This window comes from Ambystoma mexicanum, chromosome 10 (genome assembly GCF_040938575.1).
Source record: "Ambystoma mexicanum isolate Mex_15411 chromosome 10, UKY_AmexF1_1, whole genome shotgun sequence".
In the NCBI taxonomy this organism is placed as follows: Eukaryota; Metazoa; Chordata; class Amphibia; order Caudata; family Ambystomatidae; genus Ambystoma; species Ambystoma mexicanum.
This window is the reverse complement of record NC_090932.1, coordinates 447,621,165-447,640,153: the sequence shown is the minus strand read 5'-3', so window position 1 is coordinate 447,640,153 and position 18,989 is coordinate 447,621,165.

Sequence of the window (18,989 nt, the reverse complement as noted above, 5' to 3'; positions counted from 1 at the left end):
GCAGCAGCAAAATCTGAAGTACAAACAACAACTCAGAAGAAACCTGCTCATTCCACACAAAAAGTAAGTTAAATACCACCATAATATTTTTACTGTTACGCAAACACACTGTGGGGTTCATTCATGGTATTTCTGTGCCAAAAAACAGAGATTGTGCACCATTCTGCCCACAAATCCCCATTTGTTAAACAGGGATTTGCAGGCAGAATGGCACACAATTCCCCGTTTTTCGGCGCACAAATAACATAACTCAGCCCCTAGAATGTTAGTATTGTAGAACAAAGAAATGTTTTAATTCTATACCATTAGATTTACTATTTGTGCTTCTCCCGACCACTAGCTTACTTTCTACTGTCATCTGAACCCCAGTATAGTAACACACAAATTCAAGAATAGCAATCCCAACTAATTGTAGTTGCCCAATGCACAATCACACACCATCACATGCTTCTTTACCATCATACTCAGACACTCATGCACACAGCACACATACATTGCAGAACAGCCCAACCCATACCTTCTTTATTTTTTCAACAGACCCCAAAGAATGCCTACCAAAAAGCAAGTCCGTAGAAAGCAATGCAGAAGTAGAGCAAATGAAAATAGAAGTGTCCAAAATAAGCATCCATCTCTAGCAGAATTTGTACAAAAAGCTCAAACAAAACAGCTAATACAGTCATTTAGCGAAACAAAACAAGCTTCAAGTACAGAAACTTTGCCTCCTCTATGAAAATGTAAAACGAAACAGAAAACAATTAACACGAATTCAGCTATCACTACTGATAAAACTGCTCCTATAAATCTTGATATATAGTGCCAAGTAAGCATACCAAAAAAAGTATTTTGAGCAATCTTCAAAATCTTATAAAACAGGAGAGAAATTATGCACAACCCTTAAAACCTACCGTCGAAAATTAATCTTAGAAGATGCAATCATTGCCCTCTTATGGAATGCAAACATAGATGTGCAGTACATTGCAGACAATTCCACTGCAATTGCACAATATCTTACATCATACTTAACCAAAGCAGAACCAACAGAGCTTCAAGACCTCTGGAATGACCTGTCATCAGACAGAACACTGTCTCAGAAATTGTACAGCTTGGGCATAAAAATGCTCTCCCATAGAGAATGTGGCTCCTATGAAGCAGCACATCATCTAACCGGTACTGTTTTGTATGGAAAATCTGAAAATAGAGTATGGCTAAGTCTTGGTCCTGCTAAATCTAGAAAAAGAGTTCTCAAATCATATGACAACATAGAAACAATAGCCAAAAATGATCCCAACAGCCAAGAAATATTGAAAAACAATTTGCTGGACACATACTACCCAAACAAAAGTACCACTTTGGAAACCATGTGTCTATACCACATAGCCCAAAACTTCACATACAAAAATAATATAAAACCCAATGAGTGACAAATTGTGAAGACAGCTTAGTAAAACTCACCAAACCAAGTTTAATTAATCACATCAAATTGTCATTAAAGACTCCTCAAAATAAAGAATTATATTACATGCCCCTGCTACAACTCTTTAAACCATGGAGAAAAGAAGAAATAATACTAGATAACTATGACTCCTACGAAGACGCTTTCAAAGCAAATGAAAGCACTATAACCAATGTAAAATTTACACACTACAAAACAATGTTGCACAATGAACAGCAACACGAAGAAGAACTCCTGGCCCAACTAGATAAGGACACTCCTGATAGTAGTCAACTTTCTGTAACAGGAAGCCAAGAACCACTGGGACAACCACTAATAGCAAATGAGGCAGAATTAGCTATGACAGAAGTAGAAAACACCATGTGTCAGTATGAAGATAAAGAAGACTTAACTATACTACAATCAAAACTAAACAATGAGCAGCGTAGCATTTTTCAAGAAGTAACAAATGAAATTGCACATAGTGTACAGCATGAAAATAAAGAATGCACCTGCCAAAATTACAAACCTCTACTACTGTACGTCAGTGGTGAAGCTGGTTCAGGCAAAACATTCTTAATCAAAATCATCAGCAAGTTCCTTCAACAATTGACAAACAACAAACTGTCAGCTGTTGTCACTGCCCCCACAGGTTTAGCTGCCTACAACATAGGCAGTGTCACTTTAAAAACAAACTATGAAGAGCTCTTTGGAGGAAAACACATTATTGTTTTCGGCGATCTTCTTCAATTGACACCAGTGAAAGGTGAACCTATTTTTAAAACCTTAGGACACAAACTCTGCCATAAAACTGTTGGCAGCATAGGAAATGTCAACCTTTGGCAACATTTCCAATACAGAGAATTATCAGAAAACATGCAGCAATCTGCAGATCTCACTTATGCCAACATCTTAAAAAGTATTAGAGTTGGTATACTATCTCAAGAAGCACAAGCAATATTGAAAATCTGGCACATTCATGCACTTTATGGTGATAATGCATGTGCTACTGATGTTATGGAACAATTAGCGCACACAAATGTCAATTGTATGGCCTTAATACCAACTCTGGCAAGCTGTTTCAAATTCAATGAAACAATGCTAAAGAAAGAAATGCAACCAATAATGAAAATTAGCACCACTGACAAACTAGACGTACATGGTATGACACTACCCATGTGTGAGCAAGCCAAAACAAGACTAAATCGTTTAGAAAATTCAATCTCCAACACAGCTGGGTTGGAAAAAATATTTAAATTATCCTTAAATTGTAGAGTAATGCTTAAACGTAACCTTGACGTGGATCAAGGACTAGTTAATGGAGCAGTGGGTACAGTTGTTGGTTTTCAAACATACCCACGTGACAACAACATTCAGTTTGTCAATATTCTCTTTGACAAACGTCCAGAAGTGAAAAGGATAGCTAGATTCCTTCTCTTCAAAGACGTGTATGTACGCAGAGAACAATTTTCTCTAACTCTCGCATACGCAGTCACCATTCAAAAATCACAAGGTCCTACCCTAGACAAAGCATCGATAGATATTCATAACACAGTCTTTAAAGAAGGCATGAGCTACGTAGCACTATCACGCTTACGTACACTTGACGGTCTATTTCTAATCAACTTTGACGCAAGTAAAGTAAACGCTGATATTCCTTGCATTTTAGAATACAATGGACTACGTTCACTATACACCCCCATCTAAAAACATATCCTGTTCCACAAAAAGTAAAACGTTGTAAAAGAAAACTAATTCAAACAGAAAATGCAACAGGATGTCAATGCACATCCTCCAAAGAGAGTAAAAAAAGCTAATACTTCATCAATTACCACAACCTAAGAAGGACCTATTACTCAAAGTAACTCGGGTACTTCTTCAAAGAAACAACACACATTCCGAAAAAATGACTTGGACACAGACCTATCTGGTCCATTTAAATTTTCAAATATAACTGGTGTAAGTTCCTACGCAAATGTAGCAATTAATATTCTTTTTCAATTGCCACTAAATGTTGACAACATTTACTTACACAGTACAGACCAGTTGTGTTTGCAAATGTTAATACTTCATAGAAACACAACAAACAATCCTGACAACATGTATAGTGTTCGTGGAAGAAGATAAGAATTGGACTACTGTGATGGAATGGTGAAATTCACTATAAACTCACAGGAAAATCCACAAGAATTTCTAATGTACTTACTAGAAGTACTGGAAACAAAAACATACCTGTAAATGAAATCTTCCAGATTTCATACATGTGGAAACATACATGCACTCTCTGCAACAATGTGACACAGGAACAAATCCCTAATGAGCGCTACTTGTATGTATCCATACCTAATTGTGAATCCGTTCCATTTCAGCAACTTGTACAAAATGCAAACCATGGTAGATTATGTACTACCTACAATTCGGATAATCTCTCCACCTTACTAATACAAACACATAGTAAATACGTAATAGTAATGCTTCTACGTTACAATGCAGAGGGTACCAAAAACAACTGCAAGCTGACTGGATTCACACATGGTCAAGTATCACTTGGTAAGAAAACTTTCACAACAATAGGTATAATGTACCACACAGGAGCCACAACCAATGCAGGTCACTACACTGCAAATATAAAAATAAATGTGGATGGTTCGAATGTAATGATAGTACCATTAATCTAAAGCAGAGATTATCAGCAAATCTTACAAACACTTACTTAATCTTCTAAAAAACAAAATTTAATAACTAATCTATACTTAAACATTAACAAAACTTCAATTAAAAAACTATAAACTGTTAGAATACGCCAACTGGTATCTAACTGCCCCAAGATTTTGCAATAACCAAACAGATAAATCAATACCACTACATTAGAACAAAAAATAGACAGTTAGAATACACCAACTGGTATCTATCTGCCACAAGATTTTGCAATAACCAAACAGATAAATCAATACCACTACATTATTTTTTTTTTTTTTTTTTTTTTTTTAATACCACTACATTATAACAGACAATACACAGTTAGAATATGCCAACATGAATCTAACTGCTCCAAAAATCTGCAACAAGCCAACAGATAGAACATTAGCCAGAAACAAGGGAACACTGAAAACAAAAAAACAAATGGACTTTAGCATAACAAAAAAGTTTTTTTTTAATCCGACATGGATTTTTTTTCCCACAGACCCAATGATTTTAACAACAAACACATAAACTGAGCAAATTGCACAGTACACTGGTTTGTAATCTAATAAATATGAGGGTCAAAATAAATAAAAAATGTCTATTATTCAATGTTAGAAGTCGTTACAAACTACGAAAACTAACATGATCTTTTCTTTTATCACAGAAATTGACAAGGAATATATGTACTCCAGTTACCAAACCAAACAGTAAGTATATTATAAGTACAACCACCACAGCATATAACACCCATAGTGGCTTATAACATTGGTGCTTATAAATTGGGTATTGACCATGCACCCAAAACTCTAGGCCCTGGCCACAACCACTACAGCATATCACTCCCATAGTGGTTTATAACTTTGGTGCTTATAAATTTGGTCGTGGGTGCATGGCCTTTGGCCATGCACCCAAGACTATAGGCCCTGGCCACAACCACTGCTGCATATCACACTCATGGTGGCTTATAACTTCGGTGCTTATAAATTAGGTCTTGGCCAAAACCACCGCAGCATATCACACCCATAGTAACTTATAACTTTGGTGCTTATAAATTTGGTCTTGACCATGCACCCAACACTCTAGGTCCTGGCCACAACCACTACAGCCTATCACTCCCATAGTGGCTTATAACTTTGGTGCTTATAAATTTGGTCTTGGGTGCCAAAGTTATAAGCCACTATGGGTGTGATATTCTGCGGTGGTTGTGGCCATGGCCTACAGTCTTGGGTGCATGGCCTCCGGCCATGCATCCAATACTCTAGGCCCTGGCCACAACCACCGCAGCATATCACACCCGTTGGATCAAACATTTTAACTATGCCATATGGGCACTTTTTATGTCCGCGAACAATATGAGTGTTCTTAGAACAGTTTCAACTTGCCTACAAACAGTACGGACAGGTATAGTGTCCTTAGGTCATTTCCATTTAATTTATTAACAAACATTTCAGAACACCCCGTGTGTTCTTAGAACAGTTTCAACTTGCTTACAAACAATACAGACAGGCATAGTGTCCTCAGGACACCCCTATTTTGTTTATTTACGAACATCCCAGGATACTTGATGTGTTCTTAGAACAATTTCAACTTGCCTACGAACAATACAGACAGGCATAGCGTCCTCAGGACACCCCCATTTTGTTTATTTACAAACATCCCAGGACACTTGATGTGTTCTTAGAAGACTATAGGCCCTGCCCAAAACCACCACAGCATATCACACCCATAGTAGCTTATAACTTCATTGCTTATACATTTTTTATCTTGGGTGTCGAAGTTATATGCCACTATGGGTGTGATATGCTGCAGTGGTTGTGGCCAGGGCCTAGAGTCTAGGGTGCATGGCCTACGGCCTACGGCCTACGGCCATGCACCCAATACTCTAGGCCCTGGCCGCAACCACTGCAGCATATCACACCCATAGATCACACCCATAGAATCAAACATTTTAACTATGCCATATGGGCACTTTTTATGTCCGCGAACAATATGAATGTTCTTAGAACAGTTTTAACTTGCCTACGAACAGTACGGACAGGTATAGTGTCCTTAGGTCATTCCCATTTGTTTATTAACAAACATTTCAGAACACCGCGTGTGTTCTTAGAACAGTTTCAACTTGCTTACGAACAATACGGACAGGCATAGTGTCCTCAGAACACCCCTATTTTGTTGATTTACGAACATCCCAGGACACTTGATGTGTTCTTAGAACAATTTCAACTTGTCTACGAACAATACGGACAGGCATAACGTCCCCAGGACAACCACATTTTATTTATTTACGAACATCCCAGGACACTTGATGTGTTCTTGGAACAGTTTCAACTTACCTACGAACAATACGGACAGGAATAGCATCCTCAGGACACCCCCATTTTGTTTATTTACGAACATCCCAGGACACTTGATGTGTTCTTGGAACAGTTTCAACTTGCCTACAAACAGCACAGACAAGTATAGTGTCCTCAGGACACCCCCATTTCGTTTATTTATGAACATTTCAGGACACTGCGTTTGTTCTTAGAACAGTTTCAACTTGCCTATGAACAATACGGACAGGCATAGCGTCCTCAGGACACCCCCATTTTGTTTATTTACGAACATCCTAGGACACTTGATGTATTCTTAGAACAGTTTCAACTTGCCTACGAACAATACGGACAGGAATAGCATCCTCAGGACACCTCCATTTTGTTTATTTACAAACATCCCAGGACACTTGATGTGTTCTTAGAACAGTTTCAACTTGCAATCCGAACAGTACGGACAGGTATAGTGTCCTCAGGACACCCCCATTTTGCTTATTTACGAACATTTCAGTACACCGCGTGTGTTCTTAGAACAGTTTCAACTTGTCAACTTGCATACGAACAATATGGACAAGCGTAGCGTCCTCAGGACACCCCCATTTTGTTTATTTACGAACATCCCAGGACACTTGATGTGTTCTTAGAACAGTTTCAACTTGCCTACGAACAATACAGACAGGAATAGCATCCTCAGGACACCCCCATTTCGTTTATTTACGAACATTTCAGGACACCGTGTGTGTTCTTAGAACAGTTTCAACTTGTCTACGAACAATACGGACAAGCGTAGCATCCTCAGGACACCCCCATTTTGTTTATTTACGAACATCACAGGACAATTGATGTGTTCTTAGAACAGCTTCAACTTGCCTACGAACAATACAGACAGGAATAGCGTCCTCAGGACACCCCCATTTTGTTTATTTACAAACATCCCAGGACCCTTGATGTGTTCTGAGAACAGTTTCGACTTGCATGCGAACTATACTGACAGGTACCGTGTCCTTAGGACACCCCATTTTCATTAACTATGGACATTAAGGACAGCGCTGCTGTCCGCGGTCAGAACAAACACAACAGGGGTGCCTGCCACCTAAAAAAATACAACATTTGACCCATCTCTTACTCCCCCAACCTTCCCAAACTGTCTTACATGCCAACACACTTGACTAAATAGTATTTTTGCACCAAGTTTCACCGCGCTGTCCGTGGATACAAGATGGCGGGCGTGCCCAGAAAATCTGACGCACCACACGCTCTCAACCACCCAATCAGCGAGCACGTCGAATGTCTGCGGACATGACGCGGATCACCCAGCCAATCAGGACCCTGTCTGCGGAGCGAACAGGGAAGTGTGTCCGCGAAGCAGACATAGATATCACACATTTTTTTGCCTTACGTTTTAGTCATTTTAAAAAAATAACTACTGGACGGATTTACACCAAATTAACAAAAGCACGCTTTCGGGACCAGGCCGCCTCCCCTGCCGCAAATTTGGTGTAAATCCGTCCAGCGGTTTGGGCTGTCGGCATGAGCAAAGTTTTTTCCCATTATGTCTATGGGAAAAACAGGAGTTTTAGGATCCCCCCTATAACTTTGCTCCCCCTGGACCAAACCTCACCAAACTTTGCAAAAAAATTCAGAGTGGCCCATATACCTTTTTTGTTGATGAGAATTCGTCCAGGGGGAGCAAAGTTATAAGCCGCCCAAAAAGTGCTCTTCCTATGAAACAGCAACTTAACCATAACTACACGGCCACTACATATATATGGTATTGTCTGCAAAGAGGATACAGATATTTTTCCCATCTAAAACTCCGGTATCAGCTTCAAGAGAAGTAATTTCATTGACCTGGGGCTAAATGTATAATAAAAAGAGCAGTGCTGCGAAGACACATCCAGGGCCGGTCTTTGCATCAGGCAGCCCAGGCTGCTGCCTGACATCAGTCAGCCTCTAGGGGGCGCTGCACCAGCAGTCCACAGTGCCAGTGCTAGACTACACATGTAACACGTTCGTTTCCTAACATTATAAAAATGAATGTGCCTGTTAATTTTTATAATGTTAGGAAGCAAACGTATTACACATGAATTCTGCCACTGGCACTGCTGCAGGCTGTGGCCTCGGCCAGGGCAGTTTCTAATCCATTTGGTGTCCAGGGCGAAACACTAGGAATGCGCCCCCCCGCATCCCATCCCATGAGCCACTCCCACCGCACCCCGCGCTCCACTCCCGCCGCACGCCGCGCACCACTCCCACTGCACCCTGCACGCCATTCCCAAACTACACAATTAAGGAACTCCTACCCAAAGTCAAACAGTCCCTCACACAAGGAATGAATTGCCATTTGTAACGGTGGGCCACTTTTTCACTTTTGCCCAAGACAATTTTATGCCCCAGTCCCACTTAGGCTGCAGATAATGAGGACTGGGCACACCAAGAGACCATGAATATGGCATAGGATGCAGTATATACAACCAACAAAGAACACAAGATGCTGAAGGGGGTTTGGAGGCAACCTAAGCCAAAAGGGCAATTACAAGGAGACACCTGAACCCAATAAACAATCACTTTAACATTCTTTGAATGGGAATCAAGTGCATGCTTTGATACAGTAAAGTCTTGATTGTTGTAAGGATACATGGACCAGGATTATTTATTTATTCATGCAATGTTTGTCGGGTAACTGCATATTTATTTATGCATTGTGTGTCGGATACAGGTATCCGACAAACATGGTATAAATAAACAAATTATCCGTCTCCATGTACCCGACAAACATTGCATGAATAAATAAATGAACCGGTTCGTGGCTTAAAGAATATTTACTCAGCAACACTGGCCAAAACTATTATCCGCATAGTGAAGTAACTCATCACCATTGCCATGGAAGTGGTTTAAAGTTTAATTGATATATAGTTTGGAAAAGAAGCAGCATGAAGAAATAGTGTGGCTTTAAACTGTTATTTTGGCCATTTTCTGGGCTTGCAGGGGCGCACCATCGGCCCAAACGGGTCTCCGTTTGTACCGTGTCGGGGCCCACGGTGCGTCCCTGCAAGACATGCCCACTCCCCACAGCCCACTGCACCTCCCCTCCCATCTCAATGCCAGCACAAAACCATTTAGTGACTAATGGGCCACCATTAGCAGTTTCTTGCCGGCATTGTGATGGAAGGGGCTGGTCTTAGCTGCAGGGGGACCTAAAGTATTTTTATTGGTGTGCTTATGCCCCCCACCCCATGTGGCGGGAAAGTGGTCAGAGGGAGCCTCTGACTTCTGAAATGTCACGTAGTACTTTTGTACTATGTGGCATTACAGTCGGAAGGGGCAGCGCCAGCACCTGACCTGCAGAACTTTCCCCACGTCAAAGCGCTGCCCCACAAACTGGGGAATTCCATCCCCTCCAGAGGCTCTAGGGACCGGGACAACTGCACCCCCAGGGCTATTGCGCCCCGGGCAGTTGCCCGCCTCGCCCGGGCCAAGAAACGGGCCTGGCCATCGGCCCTCAGGCAGGGCAGGGCAATTGGCAAATAAATTAGCAACATTTGCTGCTTTAGTACCTTCCCCTGGCCCCGGGTGGCGCCGGCGTCGCTGGCGCCAGCCAAGCCCTTGGGCGCACGTGCGGTGTGCCCTCCTCCAGGCTATGGGCGCGCACTGACACTGAAGTGTGGATCGATTGGGGCTGGCTGGTGTTGTCGGCCCCGGCCATTACAGAAAAGAGGAGCGATTCGGTCACTAAATCCTGAAGTTGTTCCCATAACAAGCACACACTGCCAAGCAGCAGCAGAATCAGCAAATACAAACAGTTGCCGCATCCTGTCCTCGCTGATTGGGCCTTGTTTCAGGAAATCCGGCAGTAACTACAGCCTGCCGAGGCAAGCACACTTCTTACCTCCTGCTCCCGTCCTCGCAGGTGAGGCCTATTGCTGCATAGGTGTTTTATTTATTTTAAAATGGTATTGCGGAGATGACTGGGCCATCCAAGAACAGCCTCTGGAGGCCACAAAGCTAGACACTTTTTTCAAGGCTCAAGTAGTCATGAAAAAGGAAGCAAGCCCTGGTGGTGGACTCTCCTCAAGAGATCAAAAGGCTGGTTCTCGGAAGGCCTGGGCAGAGTGTCACCGTCAGCAGATCTTAGACAGTTGCATGCTCCAGTGGGGTTAGATTGGTCCGTCCAGCGCCCATTCGGCCAGTGGCCAGGCCAAAATCACTTTGGTGGCGAGGCTCTGGGGGCCGGTACCACGCTTGGGCCAGTTTGGGAGTTACTACGCCCCTAGTTCCTGCTCCCGAGCATATTGTTCGTCATTCCCTCTTTCCTGGGCATACACTGCTGACTTTATTTTAGTGCAAGAGTTTCATACATTTCACTGTTTGCTCAGACTTGTCTTATACTCTTCTTTGTCGTTGTGCTTCTTTTGTTCGGAATAGCAATCACGCTAGTCTAACGAGATAAACAAACACCTACACTAACGCACCTTGTGAAGTGAATGATGGTGTGAAGGATGGATGCAGGCGCTGGACCAAAAGCTGAGCGAAGTCTGCACTGCAGCTGGCTTGGGAAAGCGACTGAGCAACTACAGTAGAAACCGTCTCCGTGGACGGTTGGCCCGTCTTCCGTATAATGCAAATACCCAGACTTGCAGGATGCATGCTTCACTTTCTTTGTTCCATTGGGGGCGACATGCTGTAGCATCAATTCATGGCCTTAAAAATACCCTGCACGGTGCAGCTTCCGATCTCTTTTAACACAAACGCTGGGAAATGGCCATGACTAGCTAATGCTACATTAATCAAAGCCAGGTCTCTAAATAATGGTTCAAGTGTTGGGGAATCACCTGCTCACACTTTCTGTCATGTGACCAACCAGTGCGCAAAAGTGTTTCAGAGCGTGGGGCCACCCATTTCTGCATTTGATACACCAGCAGCTAAACACACCCTGGCGAGGCAGCTCCTTCTGCATAATACATTTCTCCCCCAAGCTCGGGACAATGTTCTTTACCATAATGGAGAATGTGAAAAGGCGCAGGTCTGCAAGGGTGGGGGGTAAGGGTGGAGGGAAAAGCGCACTATGCTTGGAGCACACTGGAGATGCTTCCCCTGATACCCGCAGTACTCCAAGTCCCTTGAAATGAAATTCGTCTATACACTGCACAATGTGCAGGGGCCGCTGTTATTCAAGCAGCACGCGACTAGTAATTTGCAAAAAGTAAACTTAACGAGTCCCAAGAAAAGGTTGCCTTCCACCCTTTAAGAATTTGATTTTTTTTTCTTTTTATGTTGGGATGGTAGACATCGTTTGTCTTTGCGATCTTACAGTTTCATGGTGCTGTCAGGAGCTAAAATGAGTGATCACGAAGGATACATTTAAGAATTGTAAGTTCACGAGCATTAGAGAAACAAACCCCAACACTCGAACTGCCATGTCTCTGCCACGGTAATAGACTGCAGTGTGTTTCAATGTAAAGTCCACATTGTATACTCGAACTGCCATGTCTCTGCCACGGTAATAGACTGCAGTGTGTTTCAATGTAAAGTCCACATTGTAATGTCATAATTTTAGAACGCCACCTCTCCAACAATAACACTGTGAGCTATGTTGAATTGTACATGTATGTCAATTCTCTGCATATGTTTAAAGTACAAGTGATATTGTTGACGTGTGTCCCTCCTAAATATATTTAACTTCCCGTGAATTATTTTATGCAATACATATTGCATAAATGCATGTATTTTAATGCTGAGATAGACGGGCTTGTACAGCTATCGGTGGGTATGTTGCTGGCGCTTGTTCTTGGAGGTTCGAGTAACTCTGTTCAAGACCAGCTCATCACCTTTTAAGAGTGGCTAAATGTTTGAGGTCATACGAATGACATTAGTGTAGATCTGAAATTGTCGATTCTCTGACCTGAGTCACAGCAGCAAACTGTCCATTGTTAATAAAAAGGAAGAGCAAAAGCAAACTAACATAATCAGGCCTGTTCGGGTTTGACCCTCTTATTGCTGTTTTCTGAGGTTCATGAAATTCGGCAGATGCCAGCATTGACAATTTTGTTAACTCATAGTCCCCACTCCCGCTGCTCAGCCCATGACACATGCATGAGATCACAGGTCGGGTGGGGGGGTGCCAACGATGCTTCCCGCATGGGGTGCAATCTGTTGTGAAACCGGCCCTGGACGCCTCCCTGTCTGACTCCCACATCTACAGAGAAGTTTCTGGTGAATTAATCTCCAGGCCCATACCTTAGTAGGCATACATATTTGTAGACAGCAAACACATGAAACATAAAAGACTAGTTGGTACTCCAGAAGAGGACAATTCATGCCATTATTTTTTTCTTGGGACAATATCAAATGCTGTCTGCAGATCTACAAAGAGTAAATAAAGAGGTTGCTTCCTTGCAACTGAGAAAAACAAATTGCAAAGGTAAAGAAGAAATATTGTGTCCACTGTACTTATTCTTCTGTGAAATGGGCCTGAAGGTTTGATGTTGCATCACAATCAGTAGCCCATTGTTCTAGCTTATGCAGCAGAGCTTTTCTAAATATGTTTTGCATGCTCTCTGAAAGAGAAATTAATTTATAGGTTACGGGAGATGGGATTATCTCCCTTTTTAAATATTGTAACAATTTCAGATTGAATCACACTCAGGGTATCTGCTTTCAAATGACCATGGCATTGAAATGTTTGACTAAAAAGGAAGAAAAATGTTCTTTTTGTTTTTATCAAACCCAGAATCTTCTGTTCCATGTTGACAGTTGAAATTTCATTACTTGTAAAGGAAATTGTTGCTTGTGGTCTCCCATCTCAAGATACATTCTCATAAGTAATGTGCGGAAATATGTGTAGTCAATGAAGCAGGCCCTCCTCTGTTATCTTAGATGAAAGGTACTATCCTCAAACTCATCATCACTGCCCTGCTGACTCTAAGTAACATCTCTCCAATTCTGCTTGACTGGTCAGACCATCTGCCAATCCACTTTGATATTAGTCATACCACCCAAGTTAAGCAGACCTATCGGAAAAAACACAGCAAAAAAGCATTTAGATCATTCAGGACATTCACTGTAGAATCTCTCACTAAGGGCCTTGAAAACCTCCACATCAAATGGGCCAATCTACCTCAGGTGAACGAGGACTGTGACTTGCTTCTCCAAGAATTCAACATCACCCTAACATCAACCACCATGTCCCATTGAAACACTCCACCTGAAGCCTAACCTTGCCCACTCTGGCGCACTCAAGGACTAAACTTCAACAAAAGAACAATCAGAAAAAAAGAAAAGACTTGGCAAAGATCCTGCAGTGCATCTGATCTCACCCTGCTCAAGGAATTCTGTGCTAAACGCAAATGCCTGAGCACCACTGTCAAGGCTAACTGCAACCAAAACACCATAGCAAAACCAACAATGAAAGCAGAGCCCTGTTCAAAGTCATCTAGCATTTCATCTACCCTCTGCCTGACCCACACATACCACACGCCATTGAAAAATCCACCATCAAGTGCTCTTTCGTCATCAACAAGAGCAGCATGCTCCACCAGTACTTAGATACAAATGCCACAACTGACACCACACTAGACAGCCCATCTCACAAAACCACCACTACCTGTCCAACTTTCCAGACACAACAGAAAACCTTACTCCCAGCCTGGTAGTTGAATGCCCTTCAATCTGAAGCACTCTTTCCTTACCTTACAATCCTAAACAGCTCCCTCTCTCAAGGTTCCTTTTCCTTGACCCTAAAGACCTGTAACGCTTACCTGATCTCTGTGGTAGCGTTGGAAGCCTCCTCTCAATGGGTGCTGTGGGCGACCTGGCCGGGATTATGTGCGGGCTTCTGAAAAAACAGGAGGCATGCCTTGCTTTGTTTTAATTCCCCTGTGTCTTTTTCTCTTGTGCAGGTGAAAGTGGAAAGGTCGGCGGAGTCGGGAGTATCGTCCTTTGGGATGTGCACGTTGCTCTAAGGTAAGTTCCTGACTTTGGAATATAGGCACATTTATGCGTGACTTGCTGTCAAAGCGTGCAGTAATGGTGCAGCACGATTTGCTGTTTTCAGATATTGCTTGGCAGAATGCACGCAGTAATGGTGCAGCCCGACTAGCTACTTTTTCTGATATTGCTTTGCAGAATGCCCTTGGTAGTGGTGAGGCGCGATTTGCTGTCTTTTCAAATATTGCTCGTAACTGGGTGCTCTTAACCTTCTTCCCTTCCTCGTAGGTGGACCTTGGCTAGCAAGCCAAGCTGACGTGGAGCGAAGAGGGCTGGGTGCCGGGAAGTGAAGAATCAAGAATTTGAGGAGGTGTTGAACTCAGAGGACAGTTGTACAAGTAGCCGGAGGATCTGCAACATGACTGGTCAGCCTAGAATCTGATACCACAAGCTTGAAATGTTTATATTAATCTGACTGTCCCTTTTCTCTTGCAGGTCCGATCAGGAGCATCGGTAAGCGATGCAATGAGATCTGCAGGAAAACGAGAAGCATGGGCTGAGCTTTGGGCATGGCTTAAATAGGCAGCATGCTCAAAGACTAGCACTCTCCTAAGAAATGTCTGAGGCCAGCTGAACGGCCATCTTAAGAGAACAAGGAAGTCCATAACCGTCAATGGTGTTAAGTCCCTGTGAATGTAAGGAATGCCAGGAACGCTAAGCTAACACCCATCTAGCCCCCATATGGGTACTCTGGGGCCCCCTAATTCCCAAAGGAGAGGAATGCTCTGGCAGAATGGTAGTGATCATGACAAGACCAGACAAATCCTCCTGCTTTTCAAGAAACCAACACTTACCCCGATGACCTGAGCTTCTACTGCCCCATCGCCCACCTTCCCTTCCTAGGTAAGATTCTTGAGGAAACAGTAGCCACACAACTCCTCCAACACATTGACATCAACAGCCTCCTTTAGTCCTACCAATATGGCTCCAGACTTAGATGCAGAAATGGACATGGTCAACATCAAGGTGATTAACGAGGCCCTTAACATCTTCCATGATGGCCACCCATGCCTTCTGTTTCTCAGGACCATTCAACAGAGTATACAGCTAGACACTCAATGACATTCTACATCGTCACATGAGAATCAGTGAGATTGTCATGAGCTGGTTCAAATCCTACCTTGCTAACCACGACCAATTCTTCTAAATGGATTCCTCCAAATCACTAACTCTATCCATTAACTGTGGAGTCCTCCAACGATATGTCCTCTATCCCGTGATCTTTAATCTTTACATGGAACCACTGGGAGTCCTCATGGATCCACACAATATCCACATCCACCAAAATGCTGATGACATGAAGCTCTGCCTCAAGTAACCTCCATTGAAGACATTGCCAGGCTCCAGGTTTACCTGAAGCCCAACTCCTCTGAGACCACATTCTTCAGCTTACAAACAACACTGTACACCCTGAAATCCATATCTGGCTCTCTGCTGTGAACCTTGAGTGCTTCACATCAATGCCGGCCAACTGCACCAAGTGCTTTCGGTTCAATATCGACAGACAAGTCTCCTTCAAGCAACACATTGGAAGAAAGAGACATACATCTTGGTACTAATCTTCTCTCATGCAGAAAATCAAGCCCTTCATCCCAGAAAACAACTTCAGATATGCGTTTCAAGCCTTGGTACTCTCCCACGTGGATGATAGAAATGCCCATCTGGAAGACCTTCCAGTGACTACCCTGGCACCACTGAGATGTATCCCACATGCGACAGCCCGACTCCTCAAAGAACTCTGCAATTTCAAACACATCTCCCAACCCTCATCGAACCCCACATGCTCCCACTGCAAGCATCTTCAAATATGGCTGCATCCATTACAAAGCTGCTGCCCTGAAGCCCCCAAGCTTCCTGACTGAGAAACACAGCATCTCTGGAGGCCTGCAATCCACCAGAAGTAGACATTTGCAGATTTGAACTCTGCCAGTGCAGGAAGGAAAGAACCAGAAGACAAGCATTCTCTCTCCATGCCCCATACTTTGGGACCTCCTCTCCACCAACACCAGACTTGCCCCCACGCTTCTACATTTCAGGACGGAGCTCAAGATCCTCCTCTTCAAGGAATGGCTCCTCTCTAACACCTGGGTCCAAACACCCTCCCATCCCCACCTAACCTGTGACTGGGTTATCTTCTCTCCACTGTTTCCCCTCTGGTTGTTTGTGGATCCCTTGCTTCCTCATTGCTCACCCCCACTGCCATGTTGTTAGCTTATTGCTGCTCTGTATCTCTGCTTTCCTCACTGAATTCCCCTATAACTTGTAATGTACGCAATTGCTTCCCGAAGCAAGGTGTGTGCTCATTAAATACTTTAATAATAAATGTAAAACCAAGGTGCAGAAGGCTTATAGCAGCCTTTCAACTAACATTTAAAAAAATCACTTCTTCACCATTGCCACTCCACTGGTAAAATCACCTTCTTTTACACCTGCATGATATATTCATGCAGCAGTAAAACAATTCAATTCCCATAAAATACACATTAATTTACAAGCTGCTAAAAGAAGGCAGATTCAAAAGGAGTCCATTGTAAATGCCATCTGCAAAGCACAATGTGTAGAGGGTACTTACATGTTTCACAAATCGGAGAGTCAAATGAAACAGTAAAGACGAGTATATCTTCTTAAAATCTTTCAATGTGCACTTTATTTTGTGACTGCATGCAATTACAACCTTTTGTAAAAAAGGAGCCCATTCCGGATTGCTATTTTCTTAGGGTAAAAACACCGGTTTTAGGAAATGTGTACATTTTTGTAAAACATGGGGTTTTACCGGAAGACACCAAAGGCAATGTAGACATTGTGCCTTTGGGAGGTTCAGCGTCACCTCACTTATGCGCCCAGCAAGCAAGGTATCAGTTATGAAGAACAGATCAAGGTCTATTGTGTATATCCCTAATATGCGTAAGTGATGGAGCATAGATGTGTTGGCATATGATCTGGTGGCTACATATAATACTTTAACATTAGAAATAGTGTTTTTCATTATGCTCAGTGAGGCAAGTAAAGTCTTATAGTTATTGCCAATGGATGCACTTGTGACTGGGGTTCCGTGAGAACATGGTTTTGGAGGAATTAGTCTGGCACATTGATTTGGACCATGTGCTCATGCAGGTGGGGCTGATTAGGGAAAAAAAAAACATGAGTCACCAGAACAGATGGCTTTATTTTAGCAATCACTGGTTAACAGGCTATTGATGCTCTTGGAGTTCTAGAGAAGAAGATGGAGGAGAGGCATGTGACTGGCTGGGTTAGTCAATGTCCATAGAATCTCATTGGGCTTTAGGAAGCCTTTGACTATGACAGGGGTCTGACACCTTTGGCACTCCAGATTTACAATAAGTACATTTAATGTCTAACCTTTATAGCACTCCTCATCAAGAAGAAGTTGTTGTTTTGAAATATTTGTTCAACAAACAAAGAAGAAACTGCAATTTCTTTGGCTTTGCGGGCCACCTACGAGTGTGTCCCCACCACCAGAGTGGGGTTGCTGAAGCATCAGGACCAGACACATAGGAGATACAGTCCACAAACCAGGGCTCTAACCTGGCCCTTTTGAGCATTTTGTTGTATTGCTGTTTGCTAAGCATATGCAGCAGCAGCAAGTGTTTGGGATATTTGCAGTAGGATACGGGCAAATTTCCTCAAAGTGGAAATCTCTCATAACACTCATGCTGTGACTTCTCATAGGGTGTGCAGCAACAAGTCTTCTTTTTTAAGCAATTTAATTCTGTGTCCTCTTCAATCATACTTTTATTTACTTATAACGCTGTGGGTTTTTCATGGTTTGTTATTATATGTCTTTTACAATAAACGAGAAGCTGGAAATACCCACCAGGGGCACGTGGATAATGGAATCTAAGCTCACGTCCACCTTCGAGCAAATGGATCCTGATCATCCTTTTCCCCTCCTGATCTGAACGGACTGCAGGGCTCGCTACCCCACCCCCCGGTGGCAAAATTGTGTGTACTTAGGCCGAGGCAATCGGCCACTACACAGGCAGGGCCGCAGAGCAGGGGTAGGTCATGGCGGGCCCTGAGGTAGAGCTCCACCAACACCAGGCTGCCTGTGCAAATGAGACAGTGGGTCCTCCTGTGCCTTGGTTGACCAGGCAAACTGGTCTGGGCCCACAAGGAAGCCACCTAGGCCCTGGAGGATCAGATGTGAGGCCCCTTGCAGGCCCCCACCACTCCCTTCAGTAGGGGACCCAACCTGGTGAATGGATTGCCTCTCTCTTCCCCCCAGCATCAAGATCCCTCCCGGAGGCCTATCGTTTCCAGCGCCTGGGGGGAGGCCTTCCTGAAGGGTCCCCCGGCAATGGGCAATTATCGGGTCTGGCGGGGCCGTAATGCCCCGGTAATTGCCCATTGCCAGGAAAAAAAACAGCTCTGCCATAGTCTTAATGAGGCCCATAGCCTCCTTGATGGAAGAAATAAGGGGAAATAAGAGCGGATATAGGTGGAAAGTTGGACAAATGGACGACAGGCTACAAGTGGAGAGTAACCAAACCTCCTTAGATAATCTAGAAACACAATTGGGCATGAGAATAGCGGAATTGTAAAGGAACGAGTCA